The sequence below is a fragment of the Mirounga angustirostris genome, unplaced genomic scaffold (genome assembly GCF_029215605.1).
Source record: "Mirounga angustirostris isolate CCGP_5_RB_7025 unplaced genomic scaffold, mMirAng1.0.hap1 SCAF_17, whole genome shotgun sequence".
NCBI classification, from domain to species: domain Eukaryota; kingdom Metazoa; phylum Chordata; class Mammalia; order Carnivora; family Phocidae; genus Mirounga; species Mirounga angustirostris.
In genome coordinates, this window is record NW_026991725.1 from 30100339 (window position 1) to 30127438 (window position 27100).

The window sequence follows — 27100 nt, forward strand, 5'->3', positions numbered from 1 at the left end:
TGGGGTGAGGTGCCAAAGGGGCAACATGTAAGGAGGCACTTACTCTCAGAATCGTGCCAATGCAGGGCTGGCCCCCCGAGAGTGAGCGAGTCGGGTCCTTTGTGACCTCTAGGTGCCTTCCTTGCCTCACCCTAGACCCAGCCCTGCTCAGGAGAGAGGTCACGTTTTGTAAGTTTTTGTATTCTGAGGGCCTAAAACAATGCTTGACCATAGTAGCAGACCAATAATTTCTTGTGGGATGAATGAATGAATGAATGAGTGGGGTTTTTTTTTTTTTTTCTGTCTGGAATGTGTTTGCCATCCTCATGGCCAGTCAAGATGTGTCATTTCCTTTTTTTTTTTTTTAAGATTTTATTTATTTATTTGAGAGAGAGTGAGAGAGTGAGAACACATGAGTGGAGGAGGGGCAGAGGCAGAGGGAGAAGCAGACTCCCCGATGAGCTAGGAGCCCGATGCCGGATTTGATCCCAGGAGCTTGGGATTATGACCTGAGCTGAAGGCAGACGATTAACCGACTGAGCCACCCAGGCGCCCCAAGGTATGTTATTTCTTTTCAGGCTTACTTCTTCCCTGCAGCCCCTCCAGATAACCCTCCCCTGAGTCCTCAGCTCTTATGTTGTATGCACATCCCATCTCCCAACCAGACTGTGTTGTTCTGTTTTGGAGAGAGATGTAGACAGTAGGTGCTTACACTGGAGGCATAATCAAATCTCAGAACCCTCCCTGGGTAGGCTCAGTAGTTCTAGAATATCCTGGCCCCTTGGATGGGAAGGACCAGCCAGGACCACTGCTGCTGCACAGCTCTTTGGGGTTTCCCTCCTTCCCCTCTTCTTCCCTATTCTTTATGGGGCCAAGGCTCAGAAAAGTTTCTGGAGGGGGTGTCTGCAAACTTCTCCTTCACAGGACTACCCACTTACCCAGCCTGCTTCCTTTCCTTAACCCCTTTGGACCACAACCACCTGGCCGCTGCTATGTAGTTATGAAGGCTCCAGAGGTCTTCTGAGACCCCCCACCTCCCTGCTCTTCTGACTGATGGCACTCCTCACCAGGTGTGGAAACCACTGGCTCTTGGCTAAGAAATGAGGTTAAACATGAACACTGCTGGGATGTGGAAGCTGGGGGTGATTAATGATGCTACTCAGGAAAGGTCAAGACATTCACATTTCTGTCCAGTGGAGGATCTGTTTCAATCAGGAAGTTGCTCTTGCTGCCCAAAGAACCAGAATCGTCCCCTACCACACTCACTTACTGCTGAAGGGAGGATGGTCACGCAGCATCGTGTGGGCCGTGCAATCACAGAGCTCCCAGGTGGGAGAGCTGCACCAGCGTACCCAGAAGGGGGCCACTGCCCCTCATCCATCAGAGCTGGCGTTCTGCAGACTATAACCCAGAGCGCACCAACATCTCAGGAACACTCTTGAGAAAGAATCGGTGCTCAGGTGAACTTTGAGCAGCTATAGGGGATGGGACAATATGCAAATAACAACAAAGAACTGGAGACAATGCCAAATCTCTTGTACAGTGGCAGCAGCATGGGACCCCCAGAGAAGGTCCAAAGTCTGCAAAATACAGAACAGATTGTATGTCAACCAGAGTATTGGTTGCTCAAGATCCAAAGTCTGCAAAATACAGAACAGATTCTATGTCAACCAGAGTATCTTCTCAGCCAATCCTGACCGTATGTTTCTTACCAGCTGCTATGGTTGTTAATTACACTTGAGAGGCAGTGTAGGGTACTGTCAATGAGCTCTGCCACATTCTAGCTGTGCACCCTCAGGCAAGTTTCTTAACCTTGCTGGAACTTAGTTTCCTCATTTATAAAATGGAGATAATAATCGTTTCTACCTCATAAAATTGTAATGATTAAATAAGCCCTTAGAAGAGGGCCTGGCACAGAGTTGACGCTCTATTAGTATTGGCCAATAATGAAAATCAAAATATTTTCTGCAAAGTTAATTGTATTGACCTCTTTTTCTGAGCCTGGAAGAGTTCCATCATTTAAAACATCAATTCTTGGGGTTCCTGGGTGGCTCAGTCGTTAAGCGTCTGCCTTCGGCTCAGGTCATGATCCCAGGGTCCTGGGATTGAGCCCCGCATTGGGCTCCCCGCTCAGTGGGAAGCCTGCTTCTCCCTCTCTCACTCTCTCTGCATGTGTTCCCTCTCTTGCTGTATCTCTCTCTGTCAAATAAATAAATAAAATCTTAAAAAAAGTGAAAAACAAAAAAATATCAATTCTTTGTCCTTTTCATGAAGTCCAATTCAAGAACATTTCTAGATATTATGGGTACCTGGGCCAGATGGGCCTTACCTGACTTAGAAAGCCAAGAGTCTGGAGCCCAGTAAGGTGGGCCAGGTAAACAGCACCCCCTCCTCCTAGATCCCATCCTTTTAAGGTCCATCCCTGTGTCCATGGATTCAAGTCACCCAGAAACAGCTCACCCTGGCCTTTTGGACCAGGCTGAAGGCAGCTCTGGATTCCTTTTTTTAAATTTTTTTAAAGATTTTATTTATTTATTTGACAGAGAGAGAGAGAGAGAACAAGTAGGCAGAGAGGCAGGCAGAGGCAGAGGGAGAAGCAGGCTCCCCCCTGAGCAGGGAGCCCTATGTGGGGCTCGATCCCAGGACCCTGGGATCATGACCTGAGCCGAAGGCAGCGGCTTAACCGACTGAGCCATCCAGGTGCCCTGCAGCTCTGGATTCTTGCTTCATGTTCTGAGTGTCTGCTTCTCTTAGCAATAGTGGAGAACTTTATCTCCCCTCCTGGGAGGCACTGGTAAAGTAGAAAGAAGAAAGGTTCAATATTTGGCTGGGATATGTTTTTTCCCCCCATTCCCTTGTGCAGGAATGGGAAGAGCAGGTCCAGAATGGATTTTCTGTCATCACTGCTCAGGGTCCAGGAGCTGGAGCAGTGGGACATCCCTGCCCAGCCTGGCCGCTGAAGGTGAGAATATAATAAACAGGGAGGTGAGAGAAGAGGCACGTGGGGATGGGGTGCTTTGAGCCTGTTCTGGGCCCTACTGACCCTGGCTTGGGCAGCAGCTCTGGGGGAGCAATCTGTGAGTCCTCGTGCACCCCCGTAGAGTTCCCCTCCTGGGTACCTTGCATTACCATCCTATTTGCTGTATTATAACTATTGGTGGAGAGGTACGCCAGATTGTGGGGGCTGCTGATTGGGTTTAGCCCCCAAACCTTCTCACACCCTTCTTTATTGATCAGACTTTGCTCTCCTCGCGCAGTAGCAGATGCCCTTGTGTCTCCCATCTCATCCCCACTGCCAATTCACACACGGTGGTGTTGGACAGCTCCATCCGCTGCAAGCAGCACCTGGCCTTGAAGTCCTGGAAGCTGCCTCAGCCCTTGCACTGGGACAGCCTGGAAGGGGAGGGGAGGGGCAATCCTTAACCACTGGGGGACAAGGGGTAGGGTGAGAAGTGCTTCAGCCTCCAGTCCTTCAGGGGTCAATCCTGCGGTGTACTCCACACGGCCTCTGGCGCTCGCCGGCTCAATAACTCACCCTTCACTGGCTTTCTCAGCACCCCATTTTACTCTCCTCATGCCTGCTTCCTGCAATCATCTTCTGAATGAGAATTACCTGCATCGACGTTGTCGCTGACTCTGCTTTCTGTGGAAGGCAAGCGCAAGATAGCACGTGACTACCTAACTTGGCAAAGGTGATTGGTCCAAAAGATAGGCGTGTCACCCAAGCAGGCCAATCAAAATCCTTCCGTGGGAGAAAGGGACGCTCTTTTGCGGGAGCTGCTAAGGTTGCCAGGTTCAAGCGCTTGGGCCGTGGAGAAGGCTATGGCTGTGGGGAGAGCGAGGCCGCCATGAAAGGAAGAGAGACAAGCAGGGACAAGAAAGGTCTGGGGAGAGTCTTGGCGTTTTGAGTCCCTAGTGTGAGCTCCAGAAGCTCCGGTTTCTGTTTTTCCCCAGCGCTGGGAACCTGGAGCTTTCCCATCAAAAGTGGTAGTCAATGTCCCAAAGCTGGTGTGAACTGGGGTTCTATTATTTGCAACTGGGAGAGACTTGGTTAGTAGAATCCTTCTTTGTCCCCCATGGGAACCAGAGCTCCTTGAGCTCCTGGAGTCTCCACTTTCCCTTAGATTCTAGGGCAGTGCCTGAAGGCATCAGGTGCTCAGGAAATGGGGCTGAACAGGTGAATGAATGGATGTGAGTACCCCATCACGTGCGCCTTTGCGGTTCTTTCCCCCTGCTGTCAGTGGGCCTATCAGCCTGTTTTCCTATAAACTGGAACACGATAATTAGGCTTTACATTGTGTAGAGATTAAGAGTAAAAAATTGAATAGAGGGCGCCTGGGTGGCTCAGTTGGTTAAGCGACTGCCTTCGGCTCAGGTCATGATCCTGGAGTCCCGGGATCGAGTCCCGCATCGGGCTCCCTGCTCGGCAGGGAGTCTGCTTCTCCCTCTGACCTTCCTCCCTCTCATGCTCTCTGTCTCTCATTCTCTCTCTCTCAAATAAATAAATAAAATCTTAAAAAAAATTGAATAGATGATTCAGATCCCTGGTATAAGGAAAAAAGGGGTAATGGAAGGGAACTAAAGGTACTTAGTATTTACTACAAGCCCTACTAGATACATTATTTCATAAAATTTTGACAATAACCCTACAGGGTGGGTATTATGCCCATCTTAAAGCTGTGTAAACTAAGGCATGGGGTGGTCAAGCGCTTTGCCAGAGCTTTTAGAAACAGTAATCATTACACCTAGGGTTTGACTGAAGCCATCCTAATCGACAGCTGTGGTATCTTGTTGTGGTTTTAATTTGCTTTTCCTAATGTTGAGTAACTTCTCATGTGTTGATCTGCCATTTGTATTTCTTCTTTGGTGAATGTTCAATTTTTTTAATCCAGTTTAAAAAATGGGTTGTTTATTGGGTTTGTTTTTTATTGGCTTGTTATTGAGTTTTGAGAGTTCTTTTTATATTCTGGATATCAGTCCTTTATTAGATACAGTGTATGCTTTGCTGATATTTTCTCTGTCAGTTGCTTGTCTCTTCATTTTCACAGTAGTATCTCTCTCTTTCTCTCTCTCTTTTTAAAGATTTATTTATTTATTTGAGAGAGAGAGACCTCGAGTGGAGGGAGGGGCAGAGGGAGAGGAAGAGGGAGAATCCCAAGGAGGCTCCACGCCCAGTGCAGAGCCAATGCGAGGCTCGATCTCACCACACTGAGATCATGACCTGAGCCAAAATCAAGAGTCGGATGCTTAACTGACTGATCCACCCAGGCACTCCACACAGTAGTATCTCTTGAATAGCAGAAGATTTTTATTTTGACAGGGTTTGACTTAATCAATTTTTTCTTTTATGTTTGGTCTTTTTTGTGCCTTGGACCCAGAATTTGAACTGAGATCTGTGGGCCTCAAAGTCCTTCCTCATATTCCACTTAGTGTAGTGTTTTCTCAACATCTATCCTCAGACCAGTGTCAGGTGGGCACCACCAGAATCACCCAAGGAGCTTGCTAAAGATCAGTATCCTGGGTCCTCACCCTGGGGAATCTGCTTCTGTGGTCCCAGGTTGACCTGGAAATCTGTATATTTAACAATTTCCTGTGTGGGTGATCAGCTAGGTGTCAAAAGGGTTTGATACAGGGCCCTTGGCATCCCTGAGCCTTTAAACATGGTTATTTCTTGGCTTCTAGCTGGGTCCTACAAAGTGCTGCTGATGGTGGCATTTCTTGGTCTGTTTCTTATTGTGCTTCCTCCTCTTCTTTCCTCCTCAGCTCCCTGACACAGTAGTCGACATTCAGCAGATGATCAAGACATGCTTTTGAACTAACCAACCTACCCTCCACCAGCAGTGGGGAGAGGCAGCTCGACTCCACAGCTGGCACTAAGTGGAACCAAGTAGAAACTATAATTACTGACCTTGGTATGAAGTGTTTGTGTGCAACCCCTTGAGCTGTGGGTGGCCACTTAAGCCGGTTTCCTCAAACTCCAGCCCAGCCAGAGGGTTCCCCACCTGGAGTGACTGTTATTTTAAAGTACCTCCAAGATTGGCTCATTGGAGTTGAGAAGGACACTAACAGCTGTGCCAGTCTCCAAATAAAAGAAAACTGTATTCATTTGCAGTAGGAGGTGGGGATGGGGAAATGGAATGTGCTTTGGTTTAAGAGCAAAACAAGTATCTAGAGCTTTTGGCAACTTTCACTGGCATGTCAGATTGTGACCTGCTTTCCCCAAACAGATGGAATTCTTAGGGGGCAGAAATGAAGTTCACCTTCAAACCATGGGCACCAAAGAGGGTAGCAGGTCAAGGAACTAAGATCTGTTGAACCCCTACTCTGAGCCAGGTCTTTATATTTTATTTAATCCTTTCAATAACTCATAAGGTTGATATTATTATTCATATTTTGCAGACGGGGGAAACTGAGGCTCAGAGAGGTTCTAGAACAGCCAGGAAGTGCTAGAGCCAGGATACAGAATGTAAGTGAAGCTGAGCTACTGTAATAAAGAGGCTTCAACATACAGTAGGTTAAAGAATGTTGATTATTTCTTTCTCATCTAACAGTCCCAAGTCAGTAGGAAAGCTCTGCTCCAGGCAGTCACTCAGGGACCCAGGATCCCACCATCTGTCACTTCACAAGTTCCTATAACTGGGGTTGGCAATTTTTTCTGTAAAGAACCAGATAGCGAACATTTCAGGCTATGCCAGACATATGGTCTCTGTCCTTGCTATGCAACCCTGTTGTATCATGAAAGCTGCCAAAGACAATATGTAAACGAATGGGTGTGGCTGCATTTCAATAAAACTTTATTTACAAAAACACTCCATAGACTGGTTTTGGCCCAAAGGTCCTAGTTTGCTGATGATTATGCTAGAACAGAGGTTCTCAAAGTGTAGTCCTAGGGAACCAGCAGCAACAGCAGCATCTGGAAACTTGTTAAAAATGCAACTTCTTAAGCCAGTCCCCAGACCTATTGAATTAGAAACTTTGGGGGTGGAGCCGAGAAATCGGTCTTTTAACAAGCCCTCCAGGTGATTCTTATTTATGCCTGTTGAAGTTTAAGAACCCCTGTTCTAGAGCCCTGCCTCTCAGCCCTGGCTTCACACGAACACCAACACTGAGAGCTTCAAGCTCTCAGTGCCCAGACAATTACATTAGAGCCTCTGGGATGGGATACAGGCATCAGCACCTTTAAAGCTCCCCAGCTGATTCTCAGGTACAGCCAGTATCGAGAAGCACTGCCCTAGAGCACCCTTACCATCTGCATGGTCAGAGTTAGTTTGCAACCTGACCTACCACACTGCTGCCTCTCCAAGGGGAATACCCTGCACTCCCCAAGGTCTAGGGTTTGGTTTCTCCCTTTGTCTTACCTTGCAAGCCCTCAACATTCTGGCCCCTTCTTGGGAACCCCGTATGGGGCTTCATAATAGGGAGGATCTTGGGTCAGGCTAACCCATCTCTGGCAGGAGGAGAGGATGACTTTGTGGTGGGTTAGAGGGTGTGGAACGGAAAGAAATCAGGAGGAAGAGAAACAGGAGAGGGAGGGGGAGGTGACCTCTCTGCTCTGGTCCAGAGGGAGGAGAACTTGGATATGGAGGCCACTAGCACAGTGGCCTGTCACTGGGGCTCAGTGAGGCCAGTTCCCTTCCCTGCCCATGCTATAGGGTGACAAAGAGCAGTCTTCAGGTATCCCCAAGTCTTCCTTTATAAGGCAAACATTTATATGGCACTTACTGTTTGCCTGGAAGTACTCTAAGTGCTTTCCATCAATTAACTCATTGTATCCTCACTACAACCCTCTGGGGTACGGATTCTCATTACTCCCATTTTCTAGATGGAGAGACAGAGGCTTTAAGACTGAGGCTTTAATTTACACAGGCTTACATAGGTAGTAAGTAGTAGAGGTAGGATTCAGCTCAGGAACTCTGGTCGCTATGCTCTGCTACCTCTCTTCAGAACAGCCACGATTATTATTATTCCCATTTCACAGATGAAAACACCCCCATGTAACTTGCTCAAGATCACAGAGCCAGGAGGTAGTGGAGGCAGGAGTTGAATTCAGGTCTCTCCACCACCAGAGCTCTTGGATTTACCAGTTTGCCCCACAGCCTGGTTTCGGTCCCCCCTCCCAACTCCCCTCCATCTGTCCGTTGGGCATATTCTGGGTTTGCACGTGTGTGGCTGACTCACACGGGAGCAGGAGAGCCCATCCTCTGGAGTGGGAAGGCAGACTTTATTTCGGTTTTGAGCCATCTTGGGTTGATTCTGGGAGAGCTGCCAAACCCAGCTAACACCTTTTCCCCTGCCAAAGATGCTGAGTGGGAGGGCCCCTGGGGGGGCCCCCGTGACACCAACTCCTCAGATGAGTCTCAGCACCCAAGGGAAAGACGGGCATGCCTGCTTCATCTGCCTTAACTACAATCTCTTCCCTGAGGGTATTTACTGGTTCCAGTTGCTAAAATCTCTTTCTCACTTCCTCTCTGCTCTGGTCCAGAGCCAGAAGAAACCCCAAGAAGCCATTTGTTCTAGGCTTGCCTTTGGGCAACTGAGGTAATCCTAGTTATTCCCATTTTACAGATTTAGTAACTGAAGCTTGCTACAGCTCCTGATTGGGTTGTCCTCTTTCCATCAGCCCTATAATTTCCCAAATGTCCCTGATGATGAGTCACCTGGGGCACATGTCAACTATCTAGATCACTAGGCCTCTGCTCTGAAAATTCCCATACAGTAGGTTAGAGTTGGGGCCCAGGAATCTGCCCATTACCAGGGTGCTTCTCGTCATCAGGGACCCCTGTCAGGTGTGGGGATTCTCCCCCATTTCAGGTGAAAGACCTTGGCTGGCCCTGTCCCAGCTATCCCCCAAATTGTAATAATTGCCGCTGAAACTTGGATGAGTCTTGTGGGTTTACCTGCTCACTTAGCAACATTTCCCTTCTAGCCCAACTTCAGGAAATCAGAAAGGGGCCGGTAGGATGGTGTGGGTGGTTCCTCCGTCCTCTCTGGCCAGTTCTGCTGTGTCCTCCAGAGGATGCTGGCTCTGGACCAGAGCAGAGAGGAAGTGAGAAAGAGATTTTAGCAACTGGAACCAGTAAATACCCTCAGGGAAAAAGATTGCCAAGGGTCATCAGAGACCTCCCAAGTGTACTCAGATATATGGATGTCTTATCCCCACTTAAACCAAATCTTCTAGATGCTGAGGGGCTCTCTACTTGCTAGAGGTCTCTAGCCCATTTGTTTTTGGTCTGTGCAGAAAAAAAACAAAAGGCATTGGAGGGGGAAGTTTGTTTCAAAGTGTGTTGGCTTTAAACTATGTGTGGAAATTCTTCAATACTCCATCCTAGAGAGGTGGAGGCTCATTCCCCTCTCCTTAAGTGTGAATGGACTTAGTGACTTCTTTCTAATGCACAGAATAAAGTGGACAAGGCACTCTTCGACTTCTCAGACTAGGTCACAAAGGGCACTGTGGCTGCCTTCTCTTTCTTGGATTACTGATGCTGAGGAAAGCCAGCTGCCAGGTTGTGAGGACACTCAGGCGGCCCAATGGAAAGATGCTCAGAAACTCTCACACAGTGAGAGACTGAGGCCTCCTGCCAATAGCTAGTAAAAAAGACTTTGGTCAATAGCCATGTGGATAAGCCATCTTGGAAACAGGTCTACCAGCCCCAGTCAAGCCTTCAGGTGACTGCAGCCCAGGCCAACGTTTTGTCAGCAACCTCATTAGAGACCCTGTACCAGAACCTGCAGCCAAGCTGCCTCTGAATTTCTGGTTCACAGAAGCTGTGAGATAACAAGTGTTTGTTGTTGTAGAATAATAGAATACACACACACACACATACACACGTAGAATATGCCTATGTGCCTCCATTTCCTGGCACAGAGTTCCTAAAACCCTTGCAATTATTTAAATGATAAGAACACTAAGAATATCTTTTGATCTTAATATTTGGTCTTTGTCCCTGGTTCCTGACACAGAGCTCCTAAATCTCTCGGAATTTCCTGGGTGACAGGAGTGTCTTTTGTTTTAATGAGGTGACTCTTGGTAGGGCTCCTGGATGGTTTTAGGATGGGAGCTGGTCACCAGAAAGACCAAGCCATGATTAGAAAGAAGCTTGAACTTTTAGCTCTGCCTCCATCCTTCGGGAAGGGGAGACGAGCACAGTGACTTAATGATAGGCCATGCCCATGTGATGAAGACTCCAGAGCATGGGGTTCAGAGAGCTTCCAGGTTGGTGCATACATCCATGTGCCAGGAGGGTGGTGCACCCCACCTCCATGGAGACAGAAACTTCTGTGCTCCTTGAATTTGTCCTCTATATCTCTGCCTCTACTCGTCCATCTGTATCCTTTATCTTATCCTATATTATACAATAAATGGGTAAACCTAAGTGTTTCCCTGAGTTCTGTGAGCCATTCTAGCAAATCATTGAACACAAGAAGGTGATCATGGGAACCCCAATTTATGGCCAGTTGGTCAGAAGTATAGGTGGCAATTGGTATCTGGAGTGGTGGGGGGACAGTCCTGTGGGCCTGTGCCCTGAACCTGGGGGATCTGAGGCTACCTCCAGGTGGATAGCGTCAGAACGGAGTTAAATTGTAGGACACCCGCTTCCACCCATTTAGTGACCAGACCCTGGGGCTCCCTGGCACTGGCTGCTGTGATATAAGGCATGAGAGCACCCCAATAGCCCTTGCTCTGTGTGGGGCCTGCAGTAGGGTGGCCCTGCACACTAAAGACCTAGTGAGCAAGGACGAGGATGTGGCAGCCCCACCTTTGGCCCCTGTGTGAACTTGCCACAGTCCTTGGCAACACCCCCCCACCCGACCCTGCTTCCCCATCTAGACACACAGAAGCCTGTTTGCAGTCAGGCCGTCCTCATCCCCTGCCCTTGGCCTAGCTCCTCTCACCTCCACCCACACAGATGCCAACAGCGGGAACTTGGTCAGGAAACGTGTGCTCAGAGGGACGAACCTTGACACCATCCTGCCGCCTGGAGTCTCAGGTGTGAGGCTCTCAGCACCTACAGGGACATGATGGGGGATGCATTGGTCGAGGGGCAAACCCAGCCCTCGGGGGGCAGGGGTGCTTTCCTGGACGGTCAGGTCAGGGGTACAGGGCTGGAAAAAGGGTCTGGGGGCAGTCTTGGGAGGTTGGCTTAGCAGTTGCCACAAGTTCCTTCCATCTCCCGGGGCCTTGGGCATTACTCTTGGCACCTGAACTCTTTCTTCTATATCTCCTTCTGCAGGCTCACAGCTTCCATCCTGCCATGACCCCAACACCCATCTTGGTGCCCTCCCTGCAGCCCACATGCTCACTGCCTTGGGGTCAGCCAGGCTCGCTCTGTCCCTGGAGCTTCCTGCAGCCCTACCCTCTTCCTGAAGAATCCCGGGGGCTCCTTGGTGCTTGTGAGGAGCCTGGCCTCCTCCTGCCATTCAAGGTCCTCCAAACTCTACCAGCCTCTGTCCAAGTGATTTGAATCAGAGCTCCCCAGGGCTCGTTGGGATGAAACACCCTCTGTAGACACCCTGACTCCCCTGCACCCATCTCCTATAGGAGAGGGAGTGGGAGGACAGAAGAGGCAGATGGATGGGGTGTCTGCACAGCTTGAGGGGCAAGGTGTGGGGGCAGGCAGAGAGGGCAGACCCCAGGATGGACAGATGGACAAGGTATCCAGCTCTCCCCTTTCCTGAACGGCCACAGGAGGAATGAGGTCGCTGCACCATGCCTCTCGGAGAGATGCTGAGAGTGTGAATGAGAACAGCTTGTGAGGGGCTCTGACGAAGCGGCCTGGGGAGGAGAACTTTCGTAACCTTCCGGACCTGGCATTGAACCAGAGGACAAATCACATGACCCAAGTTACTCTGCCCTTTTAGCTTTCCTGGATCACAACCCAAATGTTCTTACACTCTGCAGGGGCTCTCTAATCTGGTGAGGGGACATGGATGTGTCAGGGGAGGGCATGAGGGTTCTGAGCTGCATAGTGTATATGACATCTTATGGGTATGCGCACACGTACATTTTGTCCTAGAATGTCTACAGCTTCTTGAAGGGGTCTGTGACCCATAAAAGGGTCTAACTTGGTACGAGGCTATCCAGACTGGACCCACATTTGCTGTTTACTCCCAGCAAATCTGGTTCTAAGTTTAAGGACTGTCAACATTCACCCTGAAGAATCCCCACCTCTTCACTTTGAAACCTTAATACTGAACCTGCTTTGGGAGGCTTGAGATCAAACCTGCCAGGCAGGTGCACGCTCTATCCTTCTCTTCTTCCCAGGCCAGCCTCGGTTTCCCTGGACCTGCCTTATGTTACAGCCACACCCCACACTTCAGGGAATGTTCCCAGCAACAGGGAAATCATCTGCCCCATGCACATATCCTGCATCTCAGGAGCCCCTTCTCCAAGATTTTCTTTACATTTTAATTTAGCTGCATGGACATCTGCTCGTATAGGAGTTTTCATGTGTTTCCTGGACCCACATACAGTTTCCTAACGTGACGTACAAACAGGGTCGTTCCTGCGATAACGTCAGTGATTACGGCCAAATGGCTTCTTTCTTGGTCTTGTCTACCTTCCTCCTCAATCCTCCTAACCCTGAAAGCTGACCTCAGGATGCTCATGAAGACCGAGTACAGCAAAAAAAGGAGGTTTCCTCAAGGGTTGCCTTGTCCCACAAGAACTTTACCTTATTTTTTCACATGTAATATGTTCCTGAAAGTGTCCATGAATACCAAATGTTCCAAAGTTGGGTTCCTTGTGCTACAGGAGAGGTACTGGTTAAGAGCATGGTTCTTACTTGGTGGCATGGGCATAGATCTGCCACTTGCCTGGTATGTGGTTGAGAGAACGCTCTGCACCTCAGTTTTCTGAAAACGGGAATGTTTATAGTAACTATCTTGCAGGGTTCTTGTGCAAATTAAGTGATTTAATGTATTGAAAGCACAGAAACAGTGCTTTCTGAAGCAGGGTCTTACCCATTGTATGTGTTAGCAATTATTGTATGTTTTAAGGTGGGTTCTATACTCAGCTGAAAAAAAGATTGACTCCCTAATTATATTTTGCCTCTAAGACACAATCACTCACGATCTATTCTAAGGCTTTGTTTTCTATCCCTCACGAGTGAATCCAGTCAACCATCTCAAGACCAATGAGCACTCAGCTGAAGCCAAAGGTTTGCTGCTTTCAGCCAGCTGATGACTTTTATCTTAGTTCCAATTGTGTTAAGTTTGTGAAACTTCTGTTTCTTATTACTGTGCCTGCACTTTTATTCTCCTGTTTTTGCTCATTTTTTGCATGCACAACCACAACAATGTATTCAAACAATTACATCAACATGGTGTAGAGCACAGGCCAAGTGGAATGGCAGTACTTCAAAAATGGGACTGTTGGCCAAAGGTTTGTGTCACCTCATGACATCTCAGCATGTTTGCTGGTGGATGTGCAAAAGTTGGAATTTGGTGAAGGAAAACCAATTTAGGAATGTCGAAGTCCAAACTATGATGGTGGTGATAGTTCAGAAGCCAAAGACCATTGAGGCTGGGACATATGCTTGGGTTCAGGTCGTGATCTGCTTGTCGAAAGGACAATTTGTGACCAGGAAGTTGGAGACAGTCATCCTTCACCTTAATAGTAGACCCATTCCAAGAGAGCTGGCTATAAAGCAACCATTCATAATGTGAATCATGTAGTGTTTTTTTTTTTAATTCCATTATAAAGGTAAGCTGGTCTTCTAAAGAAAATGGATGGCTTTGACAAGTTTGGTGACAGGTATGTCTATGTCATGCTGGGATTGTGGTGAGAGAGATTTGAGAACACTTTTAATAATTATCTGTTCCTTCCTGTAGCAGAAACGTAATAGGGGGAGATTCTTAAATGGAATTGTGAGTTCTGCTGTGTACTCTGCTTAAGAAGTTCTGGGGAGCAGTGGACACTCAAGGCTGCCTCCTCAGTGTGGCCTGGGTCCCTCTTCCCTTTTGTTCTCCGGGAGAACATCTTACATTATAGCTGATAACTCACTACCATCCATTCTTTATTCCACATTCCTTTGTTTAGTTTTGTGATTGGGGTGAGTGAGACAGCGTTGGAGTTCTTCACTCTCCTTACAGTTAGGGTTTATATAATCTTGGTATTCTCCAAGACTACCAAGCCCAACGCGGGGCCTGAACTCATGACCCTGAGATTAAGACCTGAACTGAGATCAAGAGTCAGACACTTAGGGGAGCCTGGGTGGCTCAGTCAGTTGGGCGTCCGACTCTTGGTTTCGGGTCAGGTCATGATCTCGGGGTCATGGGATTAAGCTCCACATTGGGCTCCACGCTCAGTGGGGAATCTGCTGGAGATTCTCTCCCTCTCCCTCTCTTTCTGCCCCTCCCCCCACTCACATGCTCTCTCTCTCAAAATAAATAAATAAATCTTAAGAAAAAAAGAGTTGGATGCTTAACCAGTGAGCCACCCAGGCAACTCGATATTCTCCTTACTTTGATGGCTGGATCCTAGATGTTGGAGAGGACACATGTGACTCTGAACAAGTGTGTCTGGTGATGGACATCAAGGGAAGCCTGATGCCCATGGAGGATTTCACCTGTCGACAGGATGGCCCTGTATACAGAAGCAACCAAGAGCCCCAGTCAGGGGATACCATCACCAGATAGCACTTCATAGGGACAAAACACTGAATTCCTTCTTTGCCCTCTCGTGGTAAGGCCCTGGGCTTTTTAATTCTGGGATGAAATTGTTGTAGTGATGTGGACCTGCTAAATGGACAAGGGAAGGTGGCTATTATAATGTCAAGTGGAGTTTGGATCATATAAACATTTGTGAATGTTTTTTCTATTTCCATCCCCTCACACCAGTTGGCATACGAGTGCAACAATGCCTTCCAAGCTTCTACAGGCCAGCCTGGCTGCCACTGTCCCTAGATGTTTCTGGGGACTCCAAGAGGTTTCAGACTGAGGAGAGCCCAGTCTTGTGGTCCTGGCCAGGTCAGGTTAGGTGGTTCGAGGAGCTCACACCTACCTCCTCTGTCCCGGATGCCTGTACATTGGTCAGAGTTCATGGAGTGGGATGCCATGTCACATTCTACTGGTGACGAGGGGCAGGTAAGATGTGCAGTGCTTCCCTTTGAAAGCACCTTAATTCAAGAGTTCTAGAAAATAAACTATTCCCTACCGTTATCCATCCTAGAAGCTCATATTTTCGTCAAGTTAATTTACTTCAAAGAAGGTGTGATAAAATTGTTCAGACCCACTCAGAAATCCATTATAAGGGGCTCTGGCACCTAAAAAACTTTTATTATTTTCCTGATCATAAGAGTCATGCATGCTCATTACAAAAAATTAAGAACATACAGAAAGATACGTAGAAAAAAAAAATCTCCCAGAATCTTCTCTCTCAGAAATAACTACTATTATCATTTAATGGGCCACCTTTTTTTTTTCTGTGCACAACTATTTACAAAATCCCATGGTACTTCATATACGGTTTTGCATTTTGCTTTTTTTTCACTTTGTATAACCAGAGCACGTCCCCACGTCATGATCTATTCTTCAAAAACACCATTTTAATGAGTACATAGTATTTCATTGTCTGGTCATAGCGGGATTTAGTTAACCAGTTCTCTACTTGTAGGCACCTAGACTGTTTCCTATTTTTTATGATTATAAATGATGCTGTGGTGAACATTCTTGTCCAGGAAATCTTTATCTGGGTTTCTGTTAATTTCCTTGGAAGAAATTCCCAGAAGGGAAAGTACAGAGTCTCAGCTCTGCTGTGTGGTACCTCTCTCCTCACTTGAAGATGCCCGGGGAGGTGAGTGGCTCCTGTCACCCCCAGTGGGCAGACTTCACTGCCTTGGAGGCCCGGACTGGAGGATCTCTATGCACGTCTGGGGGAAGATGCAAAAGGGGCCCCACAGCCTCCCCAGACTGTTTACCTGAACCCACTCCATGCAAAGCAGAACGTCCCCCTGCAGGAACCACTTCATAATTAACTTAGAGACTAAAGCATATTTAATTAACCATGGAAACCCTCCCAGCCATCTGCCTCTGTTTTTATTTTGAGGAAGAAGGCAGATCTTTTTTCCTTTAGTTCCCTCGTTTTGGGGATGGAGCTCACTTCCAGTATCTCAGTTCTTGTATGGAGCAGGGTCCTGCTCTGCTGGTGGTGCCCCCAAAGGGGCAGGGCCCGGGGTATAGTTTGAGGTGGCCGGCTGGGTCAGAGGTCATGCAGACCCCTGCTGGGGGCAAGGCCAAGGCAGCACCTGCTCTGGCAGGGAACTAACTGGCCATCTGAGGGTCCCGGCCCCTGCCTCTTGGCTCTTGTCCTAAAATCTCAGGCATTCCGACAGGAAGGTGCCTTAGAAGAAAAGGCCAAAGCTCTTGTCTCTCAGGTGAGGAAATGAGGTGTGGGGTAGCTCAGGGAGTGCTTGAGGGCACAGAGTCTCAGGCCCTACTTCTTTGCTCCTTGGCTGCACCCTCAAGGGAAGGGGTATGGCTTTGATTTCAGTTGTACTCTGTGGTCAGAGGATTCAAAGGGGGGGTCCTAAGGGTTATAATGGCCCACAATGTCCAAGTGGTTTAAAATGTGCAAAATGCATCCCCACAACACATCTTGCTGGACACTCACCAGCCCCTGGGGGGCACTCACCCAGCGCTGGGGGCAAGGGAGACTGGGGAAGTCATGTGACTTGCCTGCAGTCCTATAGCTGGCGAGCCAGTGTTGAGGCTGAAATGAGAACACTAAGTGCTTTGATCTGAATTGCTAATATGTCCAAAGGCCTTTTATTTCCACGGTATTCCTCAGAGGGCCCTGACTGGTTGCTTGCTGAGGAAGGGTCTGATGGAACATGAGTCCACATGTTTCTCATGACATCACCTCCTCCGGGAGGCCTTCCTGGGCCCTTCCCCCCAACCCAGGGTGAGTTGGGAGGGAGGACCTGTTCTCTGCCCCTTTGTCACCCCACGCATACCTCCATAATATACCCTAAGTCTCTAAACTTCCTGCTGTACCCCCAATTCTAGCAAAGGGCCTGGCTGACACTCGTTGGTCAATAAATGATATTGAATTTAATGAGACTGAATGTAGACACAGGCGTGAGCACTTTAATAGCTTCCCTTTCTCCTTCCTTTTCACTTTGGCAGGGGTCATCTGTGATCCCTCCAGGGGTGAGTGTTATGCGTGCCTTGGGATAGTCCCCAAGAGCCGCCATATGGACCCACTTGTGCTGCCAAGACGGCTGTGTGCCCCAGATCCTGAGCTGTCAGTGGAGACAGGGATCTAGCCCCCAGCCCCCAGCCAGGTAAAATCACCTCTAATAGATGCATAGACAGGCCTGGAGGGGACTCGGGAACATAGACCACTAGGTGGCCTTGTGCTTTTTGGGCAAATCCTTTCCTCCCTCTGATACTCACCTTCTCCTCTAGCAATAAGGCCATTTGACTGGCCCCTTCCATCCCTGATGTTGCACAACCCGTGACTCTATAATGACCCCTGTCAGAAGCCAGGAGAGGCAAGATGAGGACCAGGGCAAAAAGATAGTCAACTCCAGCAAGAGGTCAGGACACTGGACCTGCTAACCAAGCTGAAATGCTTCCTGCATACCAAAGGCTCAAGGAGAATAGAAAAGAGCAAATCTCCCGGACCTCCTGGAAAGTCCCTGCCAGGCTGACAATCTCTCTACTTTCAAGATGTAAAAGGTGTATTCCCCGAGATAGACTCACTCATCTTCAATCATTTTCCACCATCTCCAGTCACAAGCAGCATCGAAGGTGATGAATTAGGACTCGATGGACATGTTTTCCTCCAGAGCAGCGTGTTAAACCCAAAGCAGCTCCCGGCTCCGTCAAAATCAGATTAACCGAGAAAAGCCCTCCGCGGCAGAGCCCTGGGGTCTCCCCCAGTGCCACCTGGGCCGCTCTTCTCTGAAACACAGTCAAATGAGGGTGGAGAACTCATTGTTTTTTATCAAGGACATGACCCACAGGATGGAAAAATGAATCCATGGGGAAAGGTGAAAGTAAAATGCAGCTTCATTCAGGGAGCCTTGGGGAGAGAGAAAGAGAAAAGGGTACAAGCATTTGCTTTTACAAATCAAGAATGGGGAGCATGTAACTCTCTCTGGCAAACACAACCTATAATAAAAACACACCTCAGTTATATACTGTGGCCAGTTACTGAAAGAGGCCGAAGGGGAGGGGGATAGAGGGGTTCAAGGAATAGGGGAGGGGGAGAGAAGCAGAGTCAGAAACAGGTGACTCGAAATAAAGAAAAAAAAATCAAAATCAGGGAGGGAGAAAAAAATATCAGGGAGAGAGAGAGAGAGAGAATGTGAGCAACAGAGAGAGAATGTGAGCAACAAAGAAACAAAAATGCAGACAAAAAAGGAAAAGCATGCACACACAACACAGATACAGATACTTGATGTGATGAGAGACAGAGATGGAGAAGCCCAAGCCAGAGCAAGGGACACATGGGGGGTGTGAGAGGGAGGCCAAGATTGAGCTCATCCAGGAAGAGCTATTTAAAATAAACAAGGCCATCAAGGGTCGTTTTTTTATTCCCTAAAGAGACAAATTTTACCAGAATTCCTTTTTTTTCAGAATTACTTTGGAATGTGTTTTCATTCCTATCTAAACTTCGAGAGGCACAGACATTCCTCAAAATCCATTTTCTTCATTTGCCAGGGCAGACACCCCTCGTTTATGGCTCTGGGAAGGAAGATATTACGCCTGAAGTGATAGCCTCTTAGGAGGGTGCCACTGAAAACTTGGAAGTACCTTGTATTTCCACAGGTGAAGGCCTCAGGGGTCTCAGCTCTTGGGTGCAGCCCAATGGCCACACTCAGCTCCACCCCGTCCCATCCTTGAAGTAAAACCTCATTTGTTCAGAGACTGCCAATTTGGAATCAGGTCAGGGGGGTGGTTCAACCAGGGCCAGATCGGACCACTGCACTCTGCTTGGTGACAGAGTATGCAAATGAGTAATGAAAGTAAGATAGCAGCCAACGTGTTGAATGAATGAGAGGACCAAGCGCCAGGCGCTCCAGCCACATCAGACCCAGCAGTTGCTTCCCAAACCTGCCAAATACTCTCACTTTTCGCTGCCAAGAACACCACTTCTTTCCTCCTCCACTTCTGTCTGATAAAACCCTTCCCATCCATTGTCCATCGATCGATTCATCTGGATTTTAAGCAAGCACCCCTCTGCGAATCCTTTTCCAACAACTTCTTACTCCCTCGTGGGTTAATCGTTCCTTCCTTTGGGTTCCTGAGCCGGGTTGTTGCTCCGCTGTAGGTCTTAGCAGTTTTCCATTAGAGCAGGTTTTCTCAACCTCAACGCTCTCCTTTGGGGGCTGGGTACTGCTTTGTTGTGGGGCACTGTCCTGGGTGCTGTTGTGAATAGTTGGTGGCATCCCTTGCCTCCACCTTCTAGAATACAGTAGCCGCATCACCCCTGTTATAACAAATGAAAACATCTCCAGTTACTGCCGAATGTTGCCTGGGGGGTGAAAATGGAACCCAGGGACACTGCATTAGAACGAGCTGTGTCTGGGTGTGTCAGCCCCCAGAGAGGGTGCCTCCTCTGGACCCTAAGTTGTAGAATGGTGTCTGGCATAGAGAAGGCCCCTGGATTCCATAGAGGAAGAATCCAGACAGTCGGATTGTGCCCACTGAATTTAAAATAACAGCTTTCTTGAGCCAGGAGAGGATCTGTCATGTTGATCACTGAAATAGGAGTGCACTGGCTTGTGAGGTCTATAACCAGATCCCTAGGTCTCTACTGAATGCAGACCTACTGTGAGCTGTGGGCCACATGCATTAGGAATATTAAAAGAAAGCGTCTACATTTAAGGCACTTGTGATGATCTAGTTCACCGAAAAGGTGTGTAGCCCGGGGGACACTGAGGTAGGAACATCAAACAGTTTGCAATGACAGTCTGAAGTAGGTCCCTCCATAAGGTGTTAGGGGGTTTTTAGAGAAGGGAAAACCAGAGTGGGCTCCTATTCCTGTGGAGGGCTTAGGAGATGACATGGAACCTGACCTGGGCCTTTAAAGTGTGGTGTGACCTGAGAGCCAGTTGACCAGGCCCAGAAATTGGGTCTGGACTTGGGGAGGCCAAGTGTCTCCAAGTATGTCCTGAACAGCCTTCGTCAGGCTCACCTGGGATACTGGTCACAAATGCAGATTCCCGGGCCACCTAGGCTTGGTGAATCAGTTTTGCTGGGGGGTGGGCCCGGGACTCTGTATTGATGATTCTGATGCTTGATGAAGTTTGAGAGCTACTTCTGGCAGGGGGGCCAGAGGCCTGCAACAGACAGGAGTAACCGTGGTCTTCCATTGCATGCAGCCCGTAGGGTTTATACAATCTAACAGAGTGGTTAAGCACACAGGCGGTGGAGCCAGAGGGCTAGGGTTCAAATCGTGGTTCTGTCATTTCTAGCTGGACCACCTCGGGCAGTTTACTTGAAACGTCTGTGCTTCAGTCTTGTCATCTATACAACGGGTTTCGCCACGTCCCTGACTCATAGGGTCTTTGTGAAGATTAAATATGTCAATACATATAAATGCATAGCATGGTGCTGGCAGAGAGTCAATGTTCATTCAACAAATAGGAGTCGTCATCATCATCATCATTATTTTAGCATTTGATGTTTTCAGAAGGTTTGACATTGGTCTTTAAAATATGGTCTGTCACCCATACACCTGCCCTGCTCCCCTCACCTTGCTTTCAGTTACTCCCAAACCTGAGGTTTAACTGGCCCCTTGCTCCTCCAGTAGGAAGCTGGGCCCTGACGCTCTCTGGGTGAGGCGAGAGGCAGAAGTGGGATGCAAAGGAGCATCCTGGCAGGGTCAGGTCCCTCCTGGTCTGCGGCTCTGACAGGATATATTTCTTGCCTCCCCAGCTCTGGGGCAGACATACTGGAGGCCCAGACTTCTTCCTGTCCTTGCCAGATGTCAGTGTCACTCCTCAGCAACTCTTTCCCTGAGGGGTCCCGAGCCAGAGCAGAAAAGAAGGGAGGGCAGCAAACGTCTCCATCTGTATGAAAGGCTATGGCCCCGGCCCTCTTCTTTGTAATAACATGACACTGTTTCCCAAGGCCTGGCACACACGTCTTCCTCTGAGCCTCATGATGACCCTGGAAAGTGGGGAGGCCCACCTTACCCATCCTATTTTTAAAATAACAGCTTTCTTGAGCTAAAATTCGCATACTTTACAATCCACCCTGTTGAAGCGTGCAATTCAATGGTTTGTAGTGTATTCACAGAGTTGGGCATCCATCCCCTAATTTTAGAACATCTCATCACCCCCCCAAAAGAACATTTTCATCACTCCCATTCCCCTCCACCCAGCCCCTGGCAACCACTAGTCTACTCTGTCTCTATGGATTTGTCTATTTTGGACATTGCATATAAATAGATTCATACAAAATGTGATCTTTTGTGTCTGGCTTCTCTCACTTTGCATAATGTTTTCAAGGCCCACCAATGCTGTAGCTGGTGTCTGGGCTTCCTTCCTTTTAATGGCCAAATAATATTCCACTGCCTGGGTATGTTACAATTTGTTTATCCATTCATCAGGTGATGGACACTTGGGTTGTTTCTACTTTTTGGCCACTGTGAATAATGCTGCTATGAACATTTGTGTCCACGTTTTTGTATGGATATACTCTTTCTTTTTTTCTTTCTTTTTTTCTTTCTGACATACATTTTCATTTCTTTGAAGCTACACCTGGGAATACAATTGCTGGGTCATATGGTAGCTCTATGTTTCAACCTTTGAGCAACTGCTAGATTGTTTTCCAAAGTGACTGCACCATTTTACGTTCTCACTGAAGTCTATAAGGGCTGCAATTTCTCCACGTCCTCACCAACACTTGTTATTATCTGTCTTTTTGACTGTAGCCATCCTAGTGAGTGTGAATTGGTATCTCATTATAGGCCCATCTCACTTTATAGATAAGGAAATTAAGCCTCAAAGAGGTGAAGCAGCTTGTCCAAGTACACTCAGATAGCCAGAGAGGAAGCCAAAATTCAAATCAGGCATGTCTCACTTCCAAATCCACATTTTTTTTCCCTCTTGCATCAGGCAACTCTCCAAATGGAAGACTTTGGGCCTGGCCCTGTCCCCAAGTCCAAGCCGTTCTTGGGATTCACATCGGTCATGGGACAGGGACACTTTGGCTGTGAGCTGCTCATTGTTCATGCTCCTGGCCAGGCTACCAGCTGATGCTCATAGAACATCTACCATGGGCCCAGCTCAGGAGATATAATCGGTTAAAGAAGAACTGATTTCTTGAGATGCTTCATCAAATGAAAGATGATTTTTTTTTTAGCCTCTAGATTTATTATTTGCCAGTGAAAGCAAAAAGCTGGTTCGAGGGAGAGGCAGGAAAAGAAGAATGGAGAGGGACCCCTGGCAGGAGGCTTAGAGGATGATGGTTTGAGCCAGTTCAAGGAATATTTGGTGCCAATGGTGAAGATCATAGCCAGAAAGGAGAAGGCCAAGTTAAGGTAGGTTGGACTGTCTTCTAGGATGGGGTTTAGCAAGTGACTGAGAAGAGATTAAGAGGGAGAGAAAGTGGGGCGCCTGGGTGGCTCAGTTGGTTAAGCGTCTGACTCTTGATTTTGGCTCAGGTCATGATCTCAGGGTCGTGAGATCAAGCCCCTGTGTCAAGCTTCCCCCTCAACGGGGAGCCTGCTTTTCTCCTTCTCCCTCTGCCCTTCCCCTGCTCACACTCTCTCTCTCAAATAAATAAATAAATCTTTAAAAAAAAAAGAGGGAGAAAAAGCGAGGCTCGTCAGGATAATAATACCAAATGTATGCCTTCTGCTTAGTGAGTACTTCAGGGCTAGGCACTGGACTGGGTATGTTGCATATCCTACAAGATAAATGTTAAAGTCTTATTCTATGGATGAGGAAACCAAGGCTCAGAGAAGTTAAGTGCTTCAGCTAAAGACACATAGCTGGGAAAACTCAGTCTGACTTCAAACCCCATTCTCACAACCACTGAGATATCTACTGAGTGGATAACAGGAATCTTATGGGGAACACACTGTCAGAGATACTGGAAATGGGAACCAGTTCAGCCTCCCCTCTGGAAGGCTGGTCTTTTTGGAAATAGAAATACTCTGGAGCTGACGGTTTTCCCTGTCATGGCTTCAGCCTGTTTGGGCTTTCACACTTCAGTTTACAGCCTCAGCCCCTGATGTTTGCTCACTTGTTTATTCTTTTTTTACAGGAAATAAAGTCAATGAATTTTTAACGAAACTGAGCTTGAGTAGGTGACCAGTGAATCAGAAAGCCTTCCAAGTCTTAGGGTGTTGGTGGCTGAGGGGAGAGAAATTCATTCTCATCTGCCCAAAGGAGGTAGGGCTGCAGGGAGCGAGGCCCTGGGGCTTCCATAGAGTCTGGTACAGGATCACAGAAGATTAATCCTGCATCCTTCCATGGCAGGATCTCCAAGCTCTCTGGGAAATCGTGTCTCTCAGGGACAGCAGCTGGTGAAGGTGCTGCTGGGGGATAAAACATCCAGCTGCATGAAGATGGTCTAGCCCAGGGAGTGGCAAGCTTTCTTATAAAGGCCCGGATCATTTTAGGCTTTGCAGAACTCCTATGATCTCTGTCACCTGTTCCTGTCTTCCTCCTCCCCTTCATCTTCTCCTCTGTCCTCTTGTTCTTCTCCTTTTCCTCTTGTTCTTCTCCTTAAGATGTATTTATTTACTGAGAGAGAGACAGAATATACACAGGGAGAGGAGCAGAGGGAGAGAGAATCTCAAGCAGACTCTGTGCTGTGTGAGGAGCCCACCACAGGGCTCGACCTCATGACCCTGAGATCACAACCTGAGTGGAAACCAAGAGTCGGACGCTTAACTGACTGTGCCACCCAGGTGCCCCTCCTTCTCCTTTTTCCATAACCATTTAAAAATATAAAAGCTGTTATTATTAGCTCATGGACTATACAAGAACCGAATGTGGGCCAGATTTGCCTCTGAGCCATAGTTTGCAACCCCTACTCTAGAAGTATCTTGAAAACTAGCTTGGATAAATTGCTTCAATTCTTGGGGCTTCATATAATATATTTATTGAACACCTACTGTGTGCATGCCTTCGTTTCAGAAAATGTTCATGCTCTTTGCAATGGAAAAAACATGAAGATAAACCAAGAAGCTCAGTTCCAGCTGCTGTGGGTGTGAGGTGAGAGAAACAGCATTGGGCCTGGAAAGAGAGGGCCTGGGTGTCTCTCCTACCTTGGTCTCCAAGGAACCTGCAGAACCACATCTGTAAAAAGGAGACAATAATGTATTCTTTGCTGGATTAAATAAGCTCACGAATAAAAATTTTGAAAAGCACTATACAATAGAAGCTATATTTAGAGAGTTGGAGTTATGCATACCTATGAATAATTGATTGACAGTATAAAACTACAATACTAGAGATGTCCCAGGTTAGGAGAGAAAAGAGGCTGACTGAGATGCTATGATTTGGGACCTACAATTTAGACATGTATCAGTTAGGATTGGTTTGGCTTCTTCCTACAGCCAAAGTAATAGTGGCCTAAATAAGAAGTTGTCTTGCTCTCATTTAAGGTGCAAAAGTAGGCAGTCCAGAACTTGTGAGGCAGTCTTATGGTGTCAGGAACCCAGGATAGTTATTTTGTTCCATTATCTTTGCAAGAAGCCTCTATTCTACAAAGTTACCTTATGGTCCAAAATGGCTGCTAAGCCTCCAGCCATTATATCTGCATTCCAGGCACGTGAAAGGGAAAAGGAGCAAAGAAGAAGACACACACCAGCAGCCTCTTAAGAAAATTTCTTAGGAGCTGGCTCCAAATACTGTTATTTAGTTAACTAAGTAAAATTTAAATTAAAACAATAAGTAATAAAAAATGTTTTAAAAACCCACAAATAATTGGCTATACATAGCAGCAGAGGAGGCTGAGAAAGTCAATCTTTATCCCGAATGGCCATGTGCCCAGCTAAAACCAAGAAGTTCTGTTTTTATTTTAAAGAGGACAATGAATATTACAATAGGCAACTAGCTATGCTACACTAAGTAGCAAATTCACAGAAAGGACGGGTGTCTGGGTGGCTGCATCAAGGGAACGAGACTGAGCCTGGCCCTGAAGAAATAGACTGAGTTTTAAGTGGTAGACATGAGTGGAGAGGGCACTCCAGGCAGGGGAATGAATGTAAGTGAAGGGGACTGCACTCAGTACGGGGGAAGATCGTGGGCAAGCTAGCCTAGCGGGCACTCCTCTAGAGGAGGTTTGAGAACTAGTGCTAAAAGCTAGCTGTAACCAGTGGGGGGCCCTATACCTTGGGGGATGTATGGCTCCTTGGCCACTTTGTGACTCCCCAGAAGCTCCTTCCCTTGTCCTCCCCTCCCTTTGCTATGTCACCTACATAGCAGCCTTCTGCTGGCCAGCCTCCCCCCAGGAGGTGGTCCTCAGCACCTTTCGGGCGGGCCCTCTCAACTAGTCTGTCCCCCCACCCCCACATCCACCCCGTCCTTGGCAACACCTGGCATCTGTGTCCCACTAAATTCTGCTGGTGGACATGGTTTCCCGCTCAGCGGTCTCTCTTCCCCTGGCTGAGGACACAGGCTGCACCAGTTGGACTCTTTCAGGGTGAGCTGAGTCCTACTCTCTGTGTTCTTCTAGCTCTGGGGGTTTGCCGGTCAACGTATCTCTCCCTTCAGCTCCACGGAGGTGTCTGGCCGGTGGGGCGCCCTCACTTGGCTTGGGGAGATGGAGACGGGTGGGTGCAGTCCCAAAACTCCCACCTGGCATCTCCTTTAAGAGAGTGTGAGCACTTCACGCCTGAAGTTCGCAGCCTTGGGGCCTCAGGGGAGATTCCAAAACAGCAGGGCAAATCCTCAGGGAGTGTCCTGCTCAATATATTACATTTATTGACCACTAGCCACGTGTCCGGCACCTTTAGCCCATTACCTATGAGGTTGTTACAAGTGAAGAAATGGACAGAAGTGAGTGAGGACTGGAATCCTCTGGGAGAAAGTCATGAAAAGAGAGGCTGGGAAAGAGCTGGGGCCAGATTGCAGAGGCTTCTGTGCCAGGCTCGGAAGCACAAACTTTCTCCTCTGAGCACACTGAAGGATTGTGAGCATGTTGTGATGTGGTCTCAGTTGCGCTTTTGAAAATTTGATCTCAAAGTAAAGTGTGGGATGGATTGGGAAGAGAGGGACAGATGTCTTCCCATTACAGTGTGAGTCCTGGGAAGGGCTGGGGTATGGGGAGGAGAAGGAGGAGGGAGACGGAAGGGAAGGTGGGAGAGAGGAAGGAGAAGGGATGAGGGAGAAAGGAGGTGAATGGGGGGAGAGAGAGGATTTGGGTGCTCTATTTCTTTCTTCATTTGGAAGCATACAATTCCTGAGTGGGGTGGTTGATCTGTATCAAGATGGTCTTGAACTATTTTGGATAATTCTTTAAACTATGCCCCCTCCAAGAATTCTAATATGTGCCTTCCATACAATGTTGTTCAAATTTATTGGCACATGTAGTGGATGCTGTGGGGTCACCTGACCCTTCTTGCAGGACCAAGGTCCTCATTCCTCCAGCTGCTGGGAGTGTTGGCAGATGATGACTTTCACCAGAGTCCCTTTCCAGAAATTGCCCTCAGCCATAACAGCCATCTTACTTAAGGTCATGCCACCTCCCTGCTTCCTGGGGGCAGCCTGCATCCCACCATGGATATGGGGGTATAAATACCAGTCTCTTTGTACTCAAAAGTATCAAATCAATCCAGAGATCTTGTAGGATTGGCTGAGAACTTTGTTGAAACTTCAAACCAGTTCAGCAACTCTCTCTGCTCAATCCCACTTCCTTCACTCTCTTTCCCTGCCCTCACCCCTGGCTGTTGATGCCCAAAGTACCCTCAATAAATTTCCTTTATGCAAATCTCCATTTCAGAGTGTTCCTTGGCTATCCAATCAGAGTTGGGTTTAGGATCACCAAGTCTGGTCAACACCAGGGCTGTCCATCCATTCAGCAAATAATTGTTTGGTACCTATGATAACTCCAGCCCTGGAAGTCTTCCTGGATGAGGAAGGATTCCAAGCAGGCCTCAAAGGGCAGGCAGAATGTAGAAAGAGGAGGAGAGGAGATGAATTTAATAGAATCA

At 47.9% G+C, this 27100-nt stretch overlaps 1 long non-coding RNA gene across 1 annotated transcript; it reads left to right on the forward strand.

Annotated features, from left to right (window-relative positions):
• Nucleotides 1-728: 728 nt before the first annotated feature.
• Nucleotides 729-25026, forward strand: LOC135362921 (uncharacterized). Its single transcript, XR_010408376.1, has 6 exons — nt 729-1049; nt 11211-14662; nt 14818-15063; nt 17386-17972; nt 22297-22474; nt 24081-25026. It is a non-coding gene; the product is annotated as an uncharacterized LOC135362921 (long non-coding RNA).
• Nucleotides 25027-27100: the final 2074 nt, after the last annotated feature.